Source organism: Aythya ferina (genome assembly GCF_964211825.1).
Source record: "Aythya ferina genome assembly, chromosome: 21".
In the NCBI taxonomy this organism is placed as follows: domain Eukaryota; kingdom Metazoa; phylum Chordata; class Aves; order Anseriformes; family Anatidae; genus Aythya; species Aythya ferina.
The window spans coordinates 3823846-3843052 of record NC_140319.1 but is presented as its reverse complement, the minus strand read 5'-3'; the positions used below and the strand labels follow the sequence as shown (position 1 = coordinate 3843052).

At 54.2% G+C, this 19207-nt stretch overlaps 1 protein-coding gene across 4 annotated transcripts in view; it reads right to left on the bottom strand.

The window, feature by feature from the left end:
* Positions 1–19207, bottom strand: part of CASZ1 (castor zinc finger 1) — a 254650-nt gene that overhangs the window by 159640 nt on the left and 75803 nt on the right. For 3 of the 4 annotated variants that reach the window (XM_084494866.1, XM_084494869.1, XM_084494870.1), the window contains exon 1: positions 13074–13274. The exons of the other annotated variant lie outside the window; for it this stretch is intronic. The gene's annotated coding sequence lies outside the window, so the exon portion shown is untranslated. Of the gene's footprint in view, positions 1–13073; positions 13275–19207 lie in introns of those variants that run through there. 4 annotated transcript variants of the gene reach the window in all.

Sequence of the window (19207 nt, the reverse complement as noted above, 5' to 3'; positions counted from 1 at the left end):
GCGCCAAGGGTGCACCTCAAGGTAACTGCAGGGAATGCACCTCCCCAGTGCCACGCAGATTTGGAATTTGTTCGTCTATTATACTGAGCGCATCGCTGATTTTGGCCATCATCAGAAAAAGGGTAAGCCTCGGTAAGAGACCTGAGGGAAGCGCAGCATCAGACAGCATCGCTCCAGCTCCATGATGTTAGCTCTCTCTGTTCTTCCTTCTCGTGCACTCCGGCTGCACTCCCCCTTACACCCCGACCCCAAACACGCAACCTCTCTTCGGAGAGCACGGCCAGCACCTGCCTCGCTGCTGATCCAACTTTATTCACTCCTTTTGACGCAGCACATCGTGGTGCCCATGTGAGGTCACAAATGAAGCAGTGCAACACCCTTCTTGCCTGGCCAAGGAGACCCTCCAGCCTTTCACCCCAGGCTGCTCACAGCCCCACTGTTCCCACAGACACCACGTGGGCTCAGTGCCCCACGGAGCTCAGGGCCCCACGTGGCCCGCAGGGTGCCAGCAGAAAGCACCAGTGAGCTGGCTGGAACCCCCTGCTGGAGCCCGGCCCCGCCAGAATCCATTTGGCCCCACAGAGCACGAGGTCACTGCGATTCCTAGTGCCTCTCAGGCAGCTGTTCCACGATTCCCAATTCTTCTTGTGAAAGAACGTCATTGTGGGCGATGCAGCAGAGGTTTCAGGCCAACAACAAGCTGCTCAGAGAGTTTTCCTGTGGCTGGGTCTATTTCCTACCACTTGCTGGTACAGGAGTCCTCTTGGCAGGATCCCTGACAGCTGCCTCCTAAGTCCTCCTCCTTTTCTCACCAACAAACCCTTCTGGTTTCTGTTTTTCAAACCACGACTTGCGTCCTCTGAACTGTTCCTCTGCCTCTCCCGAACGGCGTGGTCCTTCATCCTTCCTTCCACCCTTCAGGATGGCCAGAGGGGAAGGATCTTGCATCAGTCAGCCAGATAACCCTACATTAAATCACAAATCCCCCCTTCCAAGGACAACGGTGTCCGCAAGGAAACCTTTCATCCATCCACCTTCTGGAAGGCAGCACACAAAGGCCCCAGTGCAAACAGAGCTATCACAAGACACCTGAGCAAAACAAAAACCTCAAACAAAAACACGTAGGAAGAAGAAAGCTGCCCAGGAGCACAGTGCTGAGGTTGGTTTCAGCTGGTCTTCTGCCCCTTTTTTTCTGTTCTCTTCCCCCTGCTCCCCTGAACAAAAGGAAGTTTGTTGTCAGGCTCAAACATTTCCTGGGCCTTGTCCGAGTTCCACCTTGTTTTCTTTTTCTTTACTCCCCACCCTGTACAAATAAAGCGAAAACCAACTGGCACCACCTGCGATGAAAGGACAACGAAATGCAGAATTTTATCTTTTCTTTCTTTTCTCCCCCCCCCCCCTCGTTTTTCCTGGCCAAGAGTTTTGGGCAAAGGACAAAAGGTATTGTTGGGTAAGCACAATTCCAGCGGCTGAGTCACGCTAAGACACCGAGGCTCTGGCTGCTGACGGGGTGCAGGGAGCCAAGCCGCTGCTCCGCGAAACGCAACCAAAACGCCGGCAGCACCGCCGCGAGCTCGGCCATCCCCGAGCAACACGGGGCAAACGGGGTTCGTGTAGTAAGGACCCAAACCCGGCAAGGAGCTCTTCACATGGAGACATTTCTGGATGGAAGGCTGTAATGCCAAGAACGGACGCGCTCCTCCCTAAAGACCGGAGAGGTTGGGAAGGCGAGCACGGGGTGGTTACGATCCCTGCTGATGACACGGATGCTGCTTTCCTCTCTGCATCCAGGGCTGCTTTGCTTCCTCTCCCGACCCCAGCCCCATCCACGCCACCTCCCTCCCGCTGCCCCAAAACAGCCGTCGGGGCCGGGGGCTTCCAGGCTGTAGCAGCACGGGGAAGCAGCAGCCCGATGCTGGCTGCAAATTAAGCGGTGCCCCAGGCGGGCGCTTGCTTGGAGCACGTTCAAAAGCACGCCGTAGACCCTGCAACTCAATGGTGCATCTGGGGGAGCTGGAGCACTGCCTGTTTGTTTATTTTATGATGCACTTTGGTCTCTCTCAGTTGCGCTGTTAGCCTACACCTGTTCGCTCCCCTTTCTCGGGGCTGATAACAGGCAGCACGTTGTGCCGAGCGGGCGCCTGGCCCAGCCCCTGCTGCTCCTAACGAGGTTCATGCGCTTGGCTCCCAACTACCTGAGCTCAGGGTCAGGGAAGAGGCAGAAAATTTCCTTCAGTGGGCTCAGCTCCATGGAGAACATGGTCCTCAGGTGGATCTGAAGACGAGAAGTGTCTCCGTGGTGGTCGACCCTCCCTAGGGCAATCCCTGCTGCCTCCAGCCCCTGCCCACCGCTCGTGCAGGGCGCTGGATCGCGGCCGCGTTCCTTCAGCGCAGCCCTGGCCTCTTTCAACAGCTCTGGCATCATTTCATGGCAGACCCCATGACACACGGAGGCGGCTGAGAACAAGGAACCATGCTTTTCCAGGAACGGAGAATCCAGATTTTCTGGTTTATACATTTTCCCATCTGGATTTGTTTTGCCGTGCATGGGGTAGATACCAGAGATAAGGCAAGAAACGTAAAGAAATATCAGAGCAGTGGCAGCCCCGACGGGCTCACATGAATTTCTTGCATGACACAATCTCTTGTTTGGGCAGAAATTTGAATGTGTTTTCCAGCAGCAACACAGATAAACTGGCATCTCCCCCGGGGGCTGTTTCAGCTCTGCTCTGCCTACGGGTTCTGGAAGGTAGGAGCTGAGCGGCTCGGACATGCCCGCTCCCAGGACTGTCTCCACCAAGGCCTGGTAACTTCTCCGCCACTTGCGTGGCAAAAATCAAAAGCAGCCAAGACTTCTTGGGGTGAAACTCATTCCAAGAGCTTACAGACAAGTGGTTTATTGCTTGAAACAGCTGGAACAAAAAATGGTGTTGGGAAAACCCTGCACAAGCTCCCTAACGGCACAGGAAGGAAGGAGGAGGTCACCCTCGTGGAACAGAGCCCAGAGCTTCGCCTCCCTCCGTGGCACAGGACCTGCTGAAGGGTGAAGCAGAGCGGAGCCAGGGCTGGACCCCGAGGGCCTGGCAGGTGAAGCAGCAGCAGGAGCGGAGCCAGGGGGCAGGGGCTGGGCACACTCGTCCTCCCCTGCGCCCCGCAGCCGGGCTGCCGGGTTTACACAGCAAGGACAAGTCGGGAGAGGCGGCGCGGCGGCTGTCAGCTGGGAGCCTCTGCACACTAAGCTCCCGGTTAAATGTTTTCATCAAAACCAGAGCGAGAAAGTGCAGAGCAAACAGCACCAATTAGAGGCTGGGATGGAGCTTCTGCCAGCGAGCTGGGGAGAGGGCCATGAGTCACCTTAACCCTTGGGGAGCCAGCACCGCTCCGCAGCGGGGAGGAGGAAGGCGAGGAGGAAACCGGCCCCAAACCTGGCGTCTGCATCCCCCCGTGTTCCTTTCTGAGCTGAGGTCAGGAGCGAGCACTTGCTGTGTTCAGAGCCAGGTTATCCGCACGGCCTTTCCCCCGCTGTTCCTGTACCTGGGGGAGCCTGAGCCCAGGGAGCTGCCCGTGCTGTGGAGATGGCACGAGCAGGGCACGGCCCAGGCAGGCTCCAGCCATCCCTGCCGCCCAGCAAGCAGAGAGCACCACAGGGGTTTTGGTGAAGGCAGAGGTGTCAGTGAGAGCTGCAGGCAGCACCCCACACCTCCTTCCAAGACAAAAGGATTTCTCTCAGACAAAACACTTCCCCATCCGAGCCACAATGAAATGCAGCACACGGGAGGGGGAAGGCTCGGGCAGGTGCACCGCTCTGCCCCCAGCCCACCTCACCCCGCTGCTTACTGCCCCATTTCTTAGCATTTAAGGGGCGACCACAATTCACTTCCATCCCTGGGCTAAATTCCCTTTCAGCACAAATAACCCATTCCCATTTGCAGCGAGGATTCAGCACCAAGGAGCCCAAAGTTCAGCTCTCCAGGAGCACCGGAGGCTGTTGCACCATTTCAGGTGCTCGGGGAGCCCGGGCCCTTCTGCAGCAACCGACCCACGTCAGAGCCGGGCTCCTCGCAGCCACCCCCGGCCTCCGAGCCCTGCAGGGAGGGTCCTGGGCTGTGCAGGGACCCCGTCCTGCCCTCCTGGCACTGGCACGGTGACAGCTTTGGGCAGCCACATGTGGCACGGTGCAGGACCCAGCACTCCACGCTGACGTGGCCAAAGCCGGGGCCCCCCGAAGCAGGGCATTTCGAGCATACCACGACCACTGGAGCAGACGGCTTCGGATCCTGCTGAGCCAGCTCGTGGCTGTATTCAAAATTGAGTAAATTTACAGCTGTAAGCTGGGAGTTTATACAACCCGTAACTTGTTAGGGATGGCTGACCAAGCCAGAACGATCGCTCCCCAGCCGCCAGGGCTCTTATTGGTTAGACCTTTGAGTGCCTGGCAGATTTTATTATTTTTCTTTCTCCTTTTCTTTTGCATTACAGAGGGGGGGGGGTGAGGGGGAAAGGACAGGAAATATTTATTTTTGTTCCTTTCCTCTCCAAAGACAAATTGAAATTAAATCTCAGGCTTAACCCAGCGCGGACCCCTCAGTGCAGCAGCCGGGGACCGCAGCACACCCAGAGACACCTCCCTGGCCGAGCCTGGTGCCTTCTCCTCGCTCCGTGCAGCGCTGCAACGTGAACAGCTCCGAAGGACTCGGTGAATTATCACCGGTTAGGAATTACCACCAGTGAGCAAAGCTAACCTTCTGCACGGACACTTCCCCCTGTTCACACCAGACCCCCTAAAACACTGCTCTGCCCCAGCCCGGGCTGTCAGAAGCACAGCGCCCTGCACAGACCTTCCCTGCCTCTCCTGGGCTGGAGCAGTGCCGGTCCTCAAGTGGTCTGGACCCGGATTCACAAGCAGCAGCAGCAGCAGCCCGCCAAGCAGCAGGCAGCGAGCGGAAAGCAGGACTCCAGGAGCCCTCTGATGGGAACAGATTCAGCATCACTCCCTGCCTGCAGCGGGAGAGCTCTCCAGCCACAGCAAGGCACGGCGCTCGCACGCACGGACCAGCCTCAGCCTAAACCCCTCTGTTTTTATTACAACCCAGTCCCAGCTCATCTAAAAGGCGTTTTCAGCAGGAATCCCAAACACGACCAAACTGGACGAAGGGCTGGGGGCTCTCCAGGGTCTCTGTCTCCCATGGGGCCACGCACCAGACAAGGACACTGACCCGGTGCCGGATGAGGGCCGTGTAGCACCTCGCCGCTGCATCGCCGCGGGCACTCTGCTCTGCCTGGGGAGGATGCAGGTTTTCTAGGACGTGGCTCAGGAGCATTAACGCGTCTCCCCTTTACCCTCCGCTCCGTCCCGAACACGTCCCAGCCAAGAACATCAATAGTGTGCACGAGTTAAAGAGCCGGCTGAGGCTTTAGGGACTCGCTCAGGCAGGATGAAGCACTCTTTAGCATCCAGCCACCATGCACGAGAATTAAGCACACGGGGACCTTTAGTGAAGTCTTAAAGGGGAAACTGGAAAAGGGGAAATTTCCTCTCTCCGTGCTCTGCGAGCAGGGATCACGCTGCCTGCTGCCGCTCCCACAGTTTAAAATACTTAAGTCCTCCAAGGTGCAGCTTAATTTTCTTTTTTAAAAAAGAAAAGTGTCAGTCTAATTAGATAAATCCTCCGAGCACGTGGCCCGGAGTTCGTCATGGAAATTAACCTCCTTGAAAGATCACAGTGACTGAAATAAGAAACTGTGTGTTTTGGCATAGCGCAGTGAAATGGGAGATGCAGGCTGCATTTCATACACCTTCCCTTTCATAAACCTGCCGCTTCATATCTGCCCTACTGGCCCCGAGCTCGGCACCCAGACTTTATCTCCCAACGCCTGTTTGCAAATCGCTGCAGAGAGGTTACAATAACCCCGGGGAGAGATTTTGCTGGCTCACCAGTGTGAAAGGACACTGCTCCCCCGCTATAAAGCCCGGCCGGGCGCAGGGAGGGGCTCGCCACCAGCAGCCCTCCGAGAGGATGCTCTGCGGGCACGGCCGCCTGGGGAGGCAGCCAGGCCAGGAGCTGTTTGCCAGCCGCATCATGGAGCGAGCAGGCCAGTGAGGATCTGCACAGCCCCTGCTCCCACGGCATGGGGACAGGCTGGGAAGGGTGGCAGGGAGGGAGCTTGAGGCCACGAGCCGCGATGGCATCGCCCGGCATGCGTCTGTGTCGCCTGCGCTCACACGGTGCTGCTCACAGGGCTCTGCCTCGCCATGCTGGGGAAGGCGCGGGGCGGACAGGGAGTAAAGCACCCTGCTCCCTTCGCTTGTAGGAGCAAAAGCAGGAAAGAAACAAGTGGCTTAGCAGAGACAGCCAACGGCCACCTGCACCTCCCAGGCGGGTTTGTGCCAGCAGGTAACGCAAGGCAGCCAGCCCCACTCCCGCTAAGCATCCTTCTCCATGCTAAGCTCCCGCTGCACGCTGTCCTTACAGAGCATTGGGCCCAAAATGGAAAAGTTTTATTGCAACTCAGTGCCACCGGTGGCAGAAGGAAATCGGGAAACCTGCTGGAGGAAACCAGCCCAAAACGCCAACGCGGGCAGGGAGCCGCAGGCCCTGAATCACCGACAGCTCTGCCAACACCAGGCCTTCCCCTGCCACCCTGGTTACACGCGAGGCCTCCACAGGCACCCAGACCTCCAGCGCCCATCTGCCCAGCTCAGCCACGTGTGGAAGGCCCTAGCTGACATCTCACCCCCTGCCATCGGCCTGGGCGAGTGCAAGGGGCTGCAGGCAGACCCCTGGGTCTGAGGACCCGTCCCTCCTTGGTCCATGCCATCGGTGGTCTCAGGACGGTTCGGCAGGCAAGGGATGCACAAAGCCTGCTGCTGCCTGCAGCTCCGGGCTGGGGCAGGCTGGAAGGGCACCACCGGAGTGACCGGGATGAACTCAGCCCCAGTACAGGTCCCCAGTGGTTCCCTGCCAAGCCCAGGCAAGCCCCGCAGTTCTATCACTAATACCTTAATACCTGATAATATTACCAATGTAACACTTCACCTTGAAGCCAAGCACCTGGGCCCAGAAAATCAGCGTTCAGCAAGAGTTCACTGTGCTCGGCTTCTCCTCCAGGCCAACCGATCGCCACCCCTTCCCACCTGCTCCGAGGCACGCAGAGTCTCTTAAAAAAGGCAAAGCTCCTCCGTTAGCCAGCAGCTACGGGCTGCACCAGAGAGGGAACACAGAAACCAACTCACGTGCCTGTAACCGGGCTTGGGGTAGGAGAGCAGAGAGGAGGAGCAGCAGGCACGGCTGCGGGCACAGCACCTTCCCTTCCACCCCGGCACGGTAAGAAGGGCTCTGCCAACCCCCAAACGCTTTCCCCAAAAGGCACAGTGCACCCTTCAGAGCCTGCAGAGGGGAGGACCCGGCGGCACAGGCAGGTTCCCGACCCCTCAGGGTGGCAGCCAGCAGCACAGCCCCTGCCTTCGCCTCCCTTCCCACTCCCGCAGGGGCTCACGGGCTCGGACCCGGCTGCGAGCAGGCTGCCGGGGAGGCAGCGCCACATCGCAATCCTCGGCGCGATCAGAGAGCTCTCCGCGTTTTGCTGCCAGCCTGAAGTTTGAGCGAAGGAGCCCACCAGCAGGACTAGAGGAGCCGAGCGCCTCGCAGGCAGCCACCTAGTGTCCGCTCGGCCGCATCCTGCCCGCACGGCCGAGGCGCAGGGCAGCGGCTGGGTGAAAGCAGGAGCAGGAGCAGGAGCAGGAGCCCTGGCACCCAGCGAGGGCGAGCTGGGGGCAGCCGAGCACGGGGTGTGCAGGGATGGAAGCGGCGAGGCGGCACGGAGCGAGGCACGGCTGGATCGCCGACCCACATGGCACCCTCCAGCACGAGGGCAGCGGGCTCCTTGCTCCTAGAGAAGTTTGTTGGAGACCACCACGGGCCCGCAGCTCGCCCCACGGGCTGCCCACGGTCCCGGGATGCCAACTTGGAGCCAACTTTTCCCGGTGCAGGCCGTGGGACGAAGCCCAAGGCAGGGCCAGGCGCCCCACCAGCCGTGCCCCTTCCCTAAAACCGCTTCCATCCACACCTCCTCCGCTGCCCCCGCAGCAGCCCCCTCCTCCTCGCTCTCTTTCTCTGTGTCCTCGAGACTCCTCTCACCTTGAGGAGTGTTAGGATTACCCAGCATTTACACTCAATGCTCCTCTTTATTCCTTAAGACTTATTAAGAATGATAATGAGCTCCAAAGCAGTGACACGTCTCTCTCTCTCCCCCTCTGTCGCTCGCGCTCTCTCTCTCTCTCTACGTGCCTTTTCCGTCAAAGGCACACAGGACAAATCCGACCAAAAAAAAAAAAAAAACCTGACAATATGGATCAAGGACACATGAGGATTTATATTCTACAAATCCAGCCTTTTTGTTTTTATTATTTCTGCTCCAATCCCACCCCCTCCCCTTCTCGCTCACACTCTCCCCCCTCTCCCCCAGCCCTCTCGGACTTTGAACGAGCAAGAAGAAGAAGAGGAGGAAGAAGAAGAAGAAGAAGAGGAGAAGCAAGCTGCTTGCCTGGAAAACCTCGTTAACGTGGAGCTCTTAAACGGTTGATTAATTTTAGCAAAATTTACGACGCGCTCTTGCTTTTCCTTGAAGCTGCAGGGTTCTCACCAAAAGCGAGTGAACTTGGAGGTCCCTGGCACGAGCCCGCTGCCCCCGGCGCCGGGGAGGCACTCGCCCTGCCGGGTGCTCCAAGTGCTTCGATTCAAATCCCTTCAGCACAGCCTAACAAACACGACCTCAAACTCCCAACTTCTGGCTCTTTAACTGCCCACAAAGATATTTTTTTAAAAAATCACTAGCCCGGTCCTCAAAAAACAAAAGGCAGGAGGGAGCCGGGAGCGCCCGTTCCCGAAGTCTCCCCAAGTTGGAGCTGTTGGTGCCACACAAACGCCAGGCTGGCGGCTGCCTTCGAAGCATCAGGGCTCTCCCAAAGCCACCTTTAAACCTGCTGCGTTTCGCCAGAGGGAAAAACCGAGCCTAAGGAAACGCAATATAGAGATTTATACGCATCCTGAACCATACTTCAACATCTCGGCCGTCTCCCCAGCTTCCTCCTAGCCACTGTTTGCTTTTATTCTTTGTCTCCCTCTGCTAGGCTCTGTTTTTCTGATATAGACATCAGGAGGTTAAGGGCTCAATTATCAAGTCTGTTGAATCCTCAGCTTCGCGTTACTTAGGGCTTCTCTGCTGCTCTGGGGAAACCACGGTGCAAAATCCCTTTCCTTCTTGGCTTTCCTTTTCCTTAACTCGCGTCTGCTTCCTACACACCCCACGTGCGAACCCACAGATCTATTTGGGCTGGATGGAGAGAAACCATGCACTGGTTTGGGAGGCAGCAGCATTAATAAAAATAAGCCTGCGAGTGCCTAGGCAGGCTGAACCTGAGGCATTTGCGATCTTGAAACCCAAAGTAACATCCACATGGAATTTACAAAATATGATTCGAGTGGTTCTAATTAGCCCCAGTCTGTGGAAAAATTGGAAGGAAGCGGCTCTTTGATTAATGTTACAAACCAGAAAGGAAACAGATTTTAAAAGTTAAAGTAGCAGCATTGTGGAATACAGAATCATTACCAGCACGCATTTACGATACCTGCCTCAATCAGATGGGTTGGGGTTTTGCTTTTAGGGTTTTTTTTTTTTTTTTTTCCTTTTTACTCGAAGAAAAAAGGAACATAGGATGAGAGTAAAAGCTTTTGTTTATGGAAGTGTGCGGCGCTTTTATCTCCCGAGGAATTTATATAGCTGGACCGTGTATAAATCCTTCGGAAAATGAAATTAGCAAAAACAAAACAGGAGTGAGGGTGCTGGTGGGCGGGGGGGAGAAAATCACCACCTCAGTAAATCACAGCGGATAACCAGCCCCTGGCTCGGACAGATAGCAAATTCTGCTTTAATAGGAAGAAACAGAGTTGGGAAGGGAAGGGGCAAGATCCATACCTGCAGCAAACTCCTGGCAAAAACGGGGGGCTATTTGCAATAAGCTTTTGAAAGTCACTGTGCAAGTTTGTTTGGGCTTGAAAAGAAAAAGGAAATAAGTTTTTTTTTTTTTTTTCCAGCTAGCTTGATTGTTTTGGGTGGAGCTCAAGCGTGTGTGTATATACGCCGTATATAAAAATGAATTACTAATTCTTTCCTGGAAACTGTTTGAATTACAATCTGTAAGATACAAAAACACACCTTTATTTTAACACTGATTTTAATGCAGATAGAACGGGGGGGGGGAGGGAGGGAAGAGCGAGGGAAATGTTTTTTTTTCCCAGTGCACAGCAAAACCCTTAAGCAAGAATAATTCCTCCCCACACATGTCCGCCCAGAGCCACGCACACGCTCTGCTCAGCTGCACAGCCACCAACTGAACTCCAGCTTTCAGTGGCTTTTCCCTCTACCAAGGCTTCGCTCTGAAACTGCGAGAATGACAACGTCATGTGTGGGGAAAGCTGACACTTGGAGCTTTTAAAAAGAAATGAGGAAAAATAAGCTGTTGACTTCTTGGTTAAAGTATTTTCTTGTTCTAACTCATGTTCTTATGTCACTGGGCTAAAAAAAAAAAAAAAAAAAGGAGAGAGAGAGAGGGAGAGAGAGATATGACTTTCCTTGAATGATCTGTTTAACCTAAGCCAGAGGAAAAAAAAAGAAGTCATTAATTACTTATGTGAGCTATTGCTTCTGAAAGACAATAAACCTGCCTGGTCGCCATGGATATGACATATTTGCTCTGAAAACAACACAATAATTAGCAAAGGGGAAAGATACAAGGAGAATATGCAAACTCCTGAGTTTAAAGCCATAGTGTTTCCTTTTTTCCCCCCTCCTCTTTTTACTTGACAGAGTCAATTCTGTTTGCAATTCAAATCAAACAAATAAACAGAAGATTTACAAAAAAAAATAAATTAAATGATCCACCACACTCAGAATCACAAAAAAAAAAAAAAAAGAGAAAAATTAACGAGGAAAAAACAGATAAAGTCTGGTATGGACAGCTCATAAACCACCTAGGTGTTTTCCATATGCACGTATATATATGTAAAATATATGTATATATCCACAAACACACACGCAAATAGATTTGAGTTATAAGGGCTCCACGCACTATTTCCTCTGGGATTATTCCTTTATTTTTAAGCTGAGTGCAGAAGCGTACCGAGAGGAGAAACGTCTCTGTTTCAGGCAGGGGAAACCTTCTGAAGAGGCACCATGAGAAAGTACAAGAAGGGCTTTTTGCTACATGAAGCACGCAGCGTGCTGGTAGCATTTTCTCTGCAAACCTTTCAACTTTCCTCCAGAAGATGAGCAAAAACCCCAACTGTGTCCGTCAGCCTGACCAGCCCAGTCCGAGTTGTACAAATTTTAAGCACCACAATTTTCCCTTCTCTCACCTCGATTACTTTGTACGAGGCGATACCGCAGGGAATGGCACGTAAGAAGGCGATGGATAAGTTAGCAAATACCCGAAAGTGAGCTACAGGCAGGGAGACTTCTCTAAAATAATTGATAAATGTTGCGGGGAAAATGTTTTTGAGATTTCTCTCTCATTAAGATGAGACAAAGACTATTAAAACCTTCTCTAATGCGATTGCTTTCTGGATTCTGACCTTCCACATTCGGAAACCAAGTAATAAAAACACCCTAACAAGCACTTTATCTTTAGGGATATTTGACTTTGAACTTATTTTAACATTAAAAGGACTTGGGAGGTATAAAAATAACAATATAGTTGCCACAAGTTTCTGCTGCTGCTGTTGTTGTTTTCACCGCTACAAAAACCTTTAGAACAAAATAAGCAGATTAAGGAAACATCCCCCTAATTTAACAGGCTCTTTTTCTATTTTTTTTTAAACAATAGTTTTTAGCTGGACGCTTTGATCTTGAAAGGGTTCTGCTATCTCGTGTGATGAGGGGGGAAAAATGATCTGTTTTAAATGATGATGCAAAAAAAAGGATCAAAGCCCTGACTTTCTGTTAGCCATAATAAGCTCTGTCTCGCACAAAGCCTCAACTTCAGACTTCAATATACGGAATATACGGGAGCCCAATAAAAGCACCGAAAAGGTACAAAGTCTGACAACAAAAGGGGACACTGCTCCTTTAAACGTTTTAGTGCATATGGAGTTTGATTTCTGAAAGAGATCAGTTTAACATCTCCATAGAAACCAGCAACAGATTATCATCAACAGAATAAATAACTAGTCTAATAAATTAAACAGGAGGCATAAGATCTGGAAACTTGATTACCGAAGTTCAGCAATATTCCCCCATAAACTCTTCCGAGCCACCTTTCGGGTAGCTAACAAGGTGGCAGCAGCACATAAATAAAGGGGAGGTGGAAAGCAGCGGCAGGACTCCTGGAAAGAAGTCCCAAAGCTGCTTTTTTACCTTTTTTTTGTGCGGGGAATTGAGGGTTTTTAGGGTTAGGGCACCTGGCGCAGCCGGCACGGGGACGGGGGAGCTGGGGGGGGGAGCTGGGGATGGGAGCGGGGCAGGGGGCTGGCAGGGGGCTGGCAGGGGGTGGCGGTGCGAACCCCCCGAAGTTTCCCCGCAGGTGCCCGGGGGGGTCCCGGCGGTGCCGCCACCTGTGCGCGGCCCCCGGCACCCGGCGGGACCCCCGGGGAGGGGAGAAGGGGGGGGGAGAGAGCAGAGGGGAGGGGAAGGGGAGCGAGGGGAATGGAGTGAGGGGAAGGGAGGGAGAGGGGGGGGGGAGAAAAAACTTCCTGGCTCCGGCCGGCAAATCAGCTGCGCATTCTGCAAATGCCACCGGGTAAAAATAACCTGCCGCAACGGGGGCACCGCGCGGCCCCTGCCCAACGGGGGGCTGCGGGGGTCCCGCGGAGGAAACTTCCCCGGGCAGGGCCGGGCAGGGCCGTGGGGGGCAGCGCCCGGCGCCCCCGCTCCCCGCTCGCCGCCCCTCGCCCCGTTTCCCCCCTTGCTTCCCCCCGGGCCCCCCCAGCCCGTGCGGTGCCCACCTGCCCGCGCCGTGCCGGGCCGTGCCGTGCCGGGGGGGGGCCGTGCGGTGCCGGGGGGGCTGTGCGGGCTCTTACCTGCGCCGGGGCGGCTTCGGCGAGTTGTGCAGCGCGGGGCAATGTGCGTGTGTTTGGGATGCGGGCGGCAGGGCGCATGCGCCATCCAAACTTGCCCTGATCCCGGATTTTTTCCTCCCCGCGCCGCTCCGCCGGCCCCGAGCGCTACCTGGGGGGGGCGAGCGGGGCGCGCTGCAAAACGCGGAGCGGACTCGGGCTCCCCCCCCCCCCCCCGTCCCTTTCTCCCCTCTCCCCTCCCTCCTCGCTCCTCGCAGCCGCCGCTCCTGCTCCGGCCCGGCCCGCCCGGAGAGGGGCTGGGGGGGGTTGGGGGGGGGGAGCCGGCACGGAGCGGAGCCGGGCAGGGCAGGCGGGGAAAGGGAGGGGCGGCCGCAAAACCCGGAGCGGATCGCGCTGCCCGGGGCACGGGGAGCGGCGGGGGGCGGCTGCCCCGGGAGCTCCCCCGGGAACCGCGCTCGGCCCCGCGCCCCCCCCCCCCGGCCCCCTCGCAGCTCGCCCCGGTTCCGTCCCCGTGCCCCGCGCTGCTCGCAGCCCCCCCCCGGCTCCCGGCCGCTTCCCTGCGAACTTCGCGAGTCGGGGAGCGCTGCGGGAGCGGCACCGGGGGGGTCCCCGCTGGGTGCGCGCAGCCGGGCGGGCAGCGGGCAGCGGGCAGCGGGCAGGCAGCGCAGCCCCCAGCTGGGAGCACGGGGTTGGGGTTCAGCCTGCTCCTTCTCCGCTGTCCTCCGTCCTGCTGCAAGTGCTGCACGGCAGGGCTGGGGGGGAAGGTTGGGTCGCGGCTCTGCCACAGCATCCACAGCGAGGGCACCACGGGCTCAAGAGTTGGGGCTCACCGGTACCCCATGGCACACACCGGCACCCCATGGCATCTACCAGTACCCCTATGGCACCTACCAGTACCCCATGGCACACTGGCACCCCATGGCACACACCAGTACCCTAAGGCACCCACCAGCACCCCATGGCACGCACCTGTGCCCCATGGCACACAAAGGTACCCCATGGCACCCAACAGCACCCCATAGCACACTGGCACCCCATGGCACAAACCAGTACTCTAAGGCACATTGGCACCCCATGGCACACACCGGCACCCCATGGCACACGCTGGCACCCCATGGCACACACCAGTACCCTATGGCACCTACCAGTACCCCATGGCACACATCAGTACCCTATGGCACATTGGTACCCCATGGCACACGCTGGCACCCTATGGCACACACCAGTACCCCATGGCACACACCGGTACCCCATGGCACCCACTGGCACCCCATGGCACACACCGGCACCGCCGCCTTCGCGCGGCTTCGTCCCTTGGGGCTGCACACCGCTGAAGGCAGCTGCCCCCGTCTCTGGCCTGCAGGATCGGGGCTGCCCCAGGCCCCGGCTCTGCAGACCTGTAAACTCTCGACCAACTTCACTCGCTGGGAGCAGGGAGCTCTGCGTCAGCACACCCACACACAGCCTCCCGCAGGAGCGTCTCGCTCTTCCCGTGCGCTTCCCTGCCTGTGTCTGTCTCCACCTGTTGTCTCTTGTCAGATGCTTGCACTGGAAGGTCTTTGGGGCAGAAACCACGGTTTTGCACTGGATTTACCGGTGCCTTGCACAATGGGGCCCGGCTCCGCGATCGCGGCTCCTACGTGCTATTGCCACACACGTAAATAATAACAATAATTAATAATAATAGTCTAATTCCTCTGATTTCGATGTGACGACTCATGTGAGTAAAAGTGACTCATATACATGAGTGTTTGCAGGACCGCTGCCAGCTCTTGAGCTTTTATTGTGAGTCTTCCAATATTTGGTGTTCTGCTTTGATCCCCAGCCCCTGGAATGACATGTTTCTAGCGCCTGTGTTTACACAAGGGAGCTTGGAAATGTGGCCTCGTGCTCCCCAAAGCCCCAGAAGCCAGGGGACAAGTAGGAACCTTCCAAAGAAATGGGTTTTTAACAGCTTTTGAGAAAATCCTGTAATTGGGCAGCTGGCGGGGGGTCTGACTCATGAATTTTGAACAGACAAGTTCAGCAATGTACATCTCCTCGGTGAAATATTTAGGTCCCTGCGAAGACCAGGCTCCTAAGCAGGCTGAATTTACGGCGCAGAGCCGCGCTTCTGGGGAAATGCTCGGAGCGTCTGAAGCGTCTGCGTCTTTGCAGAAGCCGGGCTTTTGTTTATTGGAATATTGTTTGGTATTTGTCACGCCGTGGTTCTGTATTTTTACCTGCTCACAATAAGAAAGCAGGAGAATAGGGATGAAAACGGGATTATTGAAGTAAATAGAACTGTGTGGCTGTTCGAGTGACTGCAGCGAGTACTTACAGAGTCCTGAAGTTAAAAGACCAAACTTGTTGAATTCTTATGCTGGAGAGACACTGTCAGGCTAAAAAGCATGAGTCTCTGCAAGGAACTGTCCCAGCTTCTGGTAGAAAAGTATGAAAGAGCAGGTCCTAAGCTATGGATTCTTCTCCTTATGAGGCATCCCTGAAGAATGAAGGGTTGGGAGAAGAGGGCCCTTTAATTAAGTCTGAATCGTTATTTTTAATTGCATTTACTTCTTATTATTTTCTCTCCTTCGCTTTTTTGCATTTCTCTCATCTGAGGTGCTGAGCGCAGACTGAATGGTCTTCCTCCTGCTTGCAAGTCGGCTCATTTTGGAGCGCCGTGGCGTGCCCTCGTTAGGAGGGGCTGGGGACAGGACGGAGCGCTGCGGCGGTCGCGCGTCTCGCCAAGAGCTCGCCGCTCCCTGCAGGCGGCAGGGCTCTGGCACCCCACAGCTGCCCCTCAAACACCTTCAAGCCCAAGCACAGCCTGCCCCAAAGCTCTCTCCACACTGGTTTCGGAGCCCAGCTCGGTGGCTTTGCGGGTGTCTTTTGACCTTTCTGTCCCTGCTCTCCGAAGCTCGCTTGCGCAAAGCCCCGCGCAGCCCAGGGCTGGTGCCGGCCATGGCAGTTCCCAGCAAAGGCTCCTCCATCAGATAGAGCATGAGGTAATGACACCTTGCACAGCCCGGTCTAGATAGAAATAAAATAATTTAGCAAATTGCAAATGATGCATACTTAACTATTTATGCAGCATCTTCCTGTCATCAACCCAAAGCAATTTTACTTCCGTGTTGAACAGTGGATGAAAATGTTGTATAGATTTAACCATTGCAGGAGTTCCTTTTAAGTGGTGCAGTAATCTCTCTCCAGCTAATTTAGTGTTGTAATAAGGCACCACCCTCAGAAGTCCTTTGTGTTCTTGTGTCAATACTGCCCCCAAACCATAAGCACCGGCATCTGCATCTATCATAAAAGTGGGTCTGAAGCACAGGAAGACTAAGAAAGGAGCAAGATGGCCACTGGGGAGGCAACCTCAAGAGCCTTTTTCCAGTTCTGGACATACCAAAATTCACTCTGATGCCCACTGGAAGACGACTGTCTTTCTCCCCACATCTCTGCAATGGTTTAAAAGCATTTCCACCAAGTGGAAAATTCACCGCCACGCCTTTGCTAGCAGAAGCAGAGCGAGATGTGTGCGAGGAGTGGGCCAGCTCAGCGCAGACTCACTTTCTTGCCAGGGGAGATTCCTTGCCCACTGCTCAGGGTCTGACTCAAACCAGACCACTTCAGCCCCGTTGGGATTGAAGACTTTTCAGTTCTAACCAAAACATCTCTCATTTTTGCTCTTTTCTTTTTTGACTATACAACACAACAACGGGGAAAAAAAAAGAAAAAGGAAAAAAAAAAAAGGAACTGTGGACATGACCATCCTTCCCTTCCCCTTCCAGTTTACCAGTACGTACTGTAACCAGTCAGACCTTACACAGCTATGGGTCCTGCCTTTGCTATTTCCTGCTCGCCTGAACATTTAACAAACAAGCAGTTTGGTTGCACAAGACCGTTGGCAGCCCAGACTCCACATGCCCCTCCGTCTCCAAAAAGGTTTTGTGTATTCCCAGTCTTTCTTCAGTTACCGTATCATGCAGCTACACCATCAGCTGCTGCCCTTGGGGAGAGGACATCCTGCTCACTGCAAGCTGCCTGCCCATAACACATTGGTTGTATTGAACTACATATTTCAAATAAATTTCCATGGACTGAAATTGTAGGACACCTCTCTTGCTATTTATCATTCAGCAATTAGCAATAATAACATCCAAACTCATTATTAGACTGTCCTCTATGTCAGCTGCCCAAAACTCGCCGCTAAATCCTGAAATTCCTCTCCCGAGCCCAGCTTTGAGAACGGTTCCCCCCTTCTGCTTGGGGTCCTCTGGTTTCCACCCGGGTGGGGTGGCGGCAGCTTGTGCAGGCACGCCGCCATCGCCTACGGGGTGCAAGGACACAGAGAGCGAGGATCTGTCAAGTTCCTTCATGCACTGCTGGGAAGCGGTGAGATATGAGCGTGAGGAGTAGTGCAAGCCCTACAGAAGGGAGTATTTGGATCGAGGACAGCAGAGCTGTTGTGGGTTGAGCGCTGAGGCCAGGCGGTAACCCCAGGACGCGCTCCCACCTGGCTAAGCCTTCCATGTGCAGCCCGAGAAAACTTTCTTAGCCTTACGAAATTCCTCACACAAGAAAAATGGTGCTAAAACAACACAAGAAGGGCCTGGATTAAAATGACAAAAGCACAGAACTACGCGCTGAAGGCTCGAACGCTGTCCTCAGCTCACCCTGCTGCGATGTGGCCACTGCTTTGTGCAGAGGGGAAGACGAAGGGCTGCACCAAAGGGGCTCCTGGAGCTCTGAGGCACGGGGCAACACAGCCTCAGGCCCCGATGCCTCGTTCCTGACCTCCCAGAGCAGCTGGCATGCTTTACATTGCCCTCTGTGCCACGTCAGTTCCTCCAAGGGACATTTAATCTCTGTAAGAGAGGAGGCCGAGCTCTAGGCTGACTGGTCCACCAAACCGGACCCAGTTATCCGCCCCAAATGGACGACCCCCCAGCCAGCAGGCATCCCAAGCAACCTTTGCCAAGCCTAGAGCACACCAAGGTGCTACCCAGGACTTCTCCTCTTGCTTCACAGCTCGCTGGCAGAATGAAGAAATCACCCAGACATGCACTAGAAAAATCTTGTGGATTTGCTTAGTTTCGTAATGGAAAATGAAAAGTCATTGCACAGGAGGAGGAGGCATTTTTTCAGCCGCAGACATAACATTATCTGCCTTCGCTCTTTTATCACAAGAGTGGCACAAGCAGTCACAGAATAACCTGTGGCCACTGTTTGTCAAGGGCCGTTTGCTCCCAGGCAGCTAACCATTGCTTTGCACGTGCAGACCAGCAGGAAGAGGGAGCGGAGCGGTCCCCTCGTACCCTGGGCCACGGCCGCGGAGCGCAGCAGGCGTTGCTTCACCGGCAGCAGTGGGGCAAGACTTGTATCGAAAAGGATCAGGCCCCGAGTTTTGAAACTTCCAACTTTTGTTTAGAAATATATATAACAATTATCAGCACGCAAGCATGTAATAAAAATATTGAAACTGCGTGGGGCATATTATAGGTGTACAGACTAAGACGGGTTTTTGGCTGGTATACAGTGGGGGAGATAAGAATTGGTTTAGAATCCGTTCTTATCTGCTTTATTTGCCTTAAATCTGTATAAAGGTTCAAGCAGAAGTCCTGGCGTTTAGCAAGAAGGATCTGGTATTTAAGCCCAGTTCTGCCCCCAAATTTTCCATTGAGTTCACTGTTCTGTGCACCTGGGTAATATCCACTGCTTTGGGGCTTAGTCCTAAGGGAGGCTACTAAAGACAATAAATAAATGCAGAAGAAAACAATAATAAATAAGCAACAACAATAATAAAACTGGAATTCAAGTGTGAAGTTGTATGTTTGTAATAGCCTGCCTGTGTTAGAAAATAATCAACTAAATAGCAATAAATAATAAAAATTTATATTAACAATTCATTTGTGCTGATACAGACCTTCAAGTTAGAGTTCATTATATTAATTTACTAATTAATTAAGCACTACATCACCTGGCACCTACACAGGTTTTATTGCACTTTATAGATGGGAAAACTTAAGAGTCTTGCCTAGGGACACAGTGAATCAGTGGCAGAGCTGGACACAGAACTGGAATATCCTCCACGGCTCTCCGTCTGTTTACAGCATAAAGCTGTCCTGATTTTCCGACTAATTTAGTTCAACAGATGC